Source organism: Bidens hawaiensis, unplaced genomic scaffold, assembly GCF_021521415.1.
Source record: "Bidens hawaiensis isolate Kalapana, Puna unplaced genomic scaffold, B.hawaiensis_p1.1 tig00022890_1, whole genome shotgun sequence".
NCBI lineage: Eukaryota > Viridiplantae > Streptophyta > Magnoliopsida > Asterales > Asteraceae > Bidens > Bidens hawaiensis.
The window spans coordinates 126,691-130,021 of record NW_027493578.1 but is presented as its reverse complement, the minus strand read 5'-3'; the positions used below and the strand labels follow the sequence as shown (position 1 = coordinate 130,021).

General features: G+C 31.9%; 1 pseudogene; it reads left to right on the top strand.

Annotated features, from left to right (window-relative positions):
- The first annotated feature begins 767 nt into the window (after nucleotides 1-767).
- Nucleotides 768-1,844, top strand: LOC143566442 (uncharacterized; annotated as a pseudogene).
- The last annotated feature ends 1,487 nt before the right edge of the window (nucleotides 1,845-3,331 follow it).

The following is a 3,331-nucleotide window of genomic DNA, read 5'->3' as shown; positions in this document are numbered from 1 at the left end:
AATTTAGGTAGTTTTGGTGTTTATTAACTATAACGTATTTTTAGGTTATTATTTGGTAGATGCGGGATACACAATGGAGAAGGTTTCCTTGCCCCTTATAGAGGTCAAATATATCATTTAAATGATTGGCGTGATGGACACCAACCCACTAATCCAAAAGAACTGTTTAACATGAAACATTCGTCTGCAAGAAATGTTATAGAAAGATGTTTTGGCATTTTAAAGGCAAGGTGGGCAATTTTGAGAGATCACTCATACTATCCCATTACCCAAAAAAATAGGATTATAATGGCATGTTGTTTGCTTCATAACTTTATAAGAAGAGAATTGCCAATAGATCCATTTGGTAATGAGGACGAGGACGAGGATGAGGATGAGGGCGAGGAAGAGACCGAGGTCGACAACGTGATTGCGGATGAAGAAGACGAGGAAGACGAAGATAATATAACTTATATTGGAACTTCAAATGAGTGGACAACATTTAAAACAATCTTGCCCAAAACATGTTTGACTCTTGGAGTGCCAATTGATTAAGAATGTCTTAGAAACTAATTGGTTATGCTATTTTTTGTGTTGATTATGTTATTTGGTGATGTTGAATTATTAAATACTTGCTTATGATTTTTGGTGTTGATTATGCTATTTTGGTGGTGTTGGATGATTAAATACTTTTTTGTGATTTTTTTTGTATGTTTGGTTTTGTTTATTATGAATTTTAGGTGATTCTTATATATATATATATATTTATGTTTTAGTTCATGTTTTTCTATAGAAATGAAGAAAAATAGAAATTATCGAGGGTGGAGTGCCGAAGAAGATGCAAAACTTATTGAGGCCTTTGTAGACTTGGTTAACACGAAGGGATTTAAATCCGACAATGGCTTTAGAACCGGGTACTTGAAATATCTTGAATCATCATTGAAAGAATTACTTCCCGGAACGGACATTTTGGCTAGACCGCACATCGAATCAAGAGTCAAAACAATGAAGAAAGAGTGGGTAATCGTTCAAGATATGTTAAAAACTAGTGGATTTGGTTATGATAAAGAACGTAATTGTGTGACCGCTGAAACTCCCGTGTGGGAAGCTTACGTTAAGGTATGTGTTAAAGTTTTATGTTATTAACATTTTTTATTTGGTTAATCATAAAATGTATTGATGTTTTGTTTATTATAATCTTATCTTGTCAATAGACTCATCCAATGGCAGATAAATGGAAATGTAAAAGTCTTCCTCATTATGAAGAAATGTGTGTTATTTTTGGAAATGATCGAGCTCAAGGCGATAGAGCCAAAAGTGTGGCCGAGATGGAAGAAGAGGCGAATAGGGAGGAACTAGAGGACCAAATGGATGATGAATTTGATGACTTTAGTCATAATGAAGGCACTAATGCAAGTGTTCAAGTTGAAGAAACTTCAAGTGGTCGAGGTAAGAAGAGGAAACGTGCGGGCCAAGTTAATTCTTTGCTTCAAAATTTCAATGATGCGGTTGCTTTATTTGGTGACCGTCTTAAAGAAACGTCGGCCAAATTGAGTGAAGGGATAAAGTATGAACTTGAGAAAGAAAAGAAAACAACAATGATCACTTCCGAGATTAAAAAAATGACATATTTGTCTCAATTGGAAAAGTTTAGAGCTATTGAAGAAATCAAAAGTGACTATAACAGGGTGTCGACCTTTTGGGATTTGGGTGAAGAAGAAAGAGAAGATTGGGTGAGGTATTTGTTGTCTAAGTAAAAGTTTGGCTATGTCATATGCTCGTATTTTGGTACTTTTATTAGTGGTGTTTACAACATGTCATCATATGTTGGAACGACTTTTATTCGCATTTTAAAAACTCTCTAATCGTATGTTTGAACATTGGTTTTAGTATTATTGGTCTAGACATGTATGATGAAGATGGGTGATATGGGTTTTTGAACTTAACCGTATCAAATGTTTGTTTATGGTGATGTTATGACGTGTTATTGTGTGACAAGCATAAAAACATATATATATATATATATATATATATATATATATATTTGTTTTTTTTATTATTTTCTTAAATTTTTTTAGTAGTTGTAGATTTTTTATACTAGTTTTAATTTTTTTAAATTATTTTTAACTTTTTTTTATATATTTAATATATTTTTTAGTTTTTTTAATTATTTTTTTGTTTGGTTTTTAAATAAATTTTCAATTTTTTAGTTAATTTTATACATATATATTTTTAAATTTTTTTAAATTATCATTTTTTTTGTTAGTTTATTATTTATATGTTAGTAGATTGAAGAGAAATGAATAAAGTGGAGAAGATTCAAATTCCAAAGACATATTAACCAACCAAACACATGATAGTGATTTTCAAACATTTCATTCCATTCCAATTCCAATTCAAATTCCAATTCCAATTCCTTTAAAAAATTCCATGAAACGAACGCACCCTAAGTTTCTTTAGACTTTTGTTTTATAGCTTGTAGAACTATTTCGATTCCAATGAAGGAGATGAAGTTGGGGTTGATTATCGTTAAACTATTAGGGTAGTTACACATTACCCCCTTTGAGTACTCAATCCCATTATTTTCTTTATATTAAATATAAACCAGTTCCCTCATAATTCATATATAAAGTTTTATACAAAATCTCAAGATGTTACAGTTACACATTCATGTGATGATGATATGTGTAACGATTCCGGCAAATTCAGGTATACCCTAGCCGGAATATACTATTTACGTGTTATTCAATACTGAATATATGAATTATAATGTGTTTATACGAGTATATAAGATTCACAGTACGAATTATACTCGAATGAACAACTAGTCGAATCGGAATTACGATTAAACAATGAACGGTTATTGAAACCCGAACGAATCGGGAATTACATTATAGACAAAATATATAATGTTTAGTGATGTTTACGAAGTATTAAAGCTTCAGGATAAGTGAATTATAGCACAGAAAAAGAATGGTAAGTTTAATGGTACGTCAGTACGTTAAACGAGACCTTTACCATCAAACCAAGCAAGAGACGATCGATCAAACCGAAAAAGATGCACAATGACCGACAATATGATGTTTTAAGTCAATAAATGTCATGGTTTAAGTTTTAAAGTTTTTAAGTTGGTTTTATGTAAATTTTATTTTAACCCGAAAAACGACCATTTTAGGCTCGTTTTAAGCCGAATTACGAGTTTAAACGAGAAACGAACTGAGCCAGATTATCCAAAACATTATCCGGATTACGAAAATCCGAATGTGTGGCCTAGAATGGATGTGTGGGCCCCACCCCACACATAACTTGGACCGATCGGTCCTTGTATCCACACATACACACTTCATTTCTT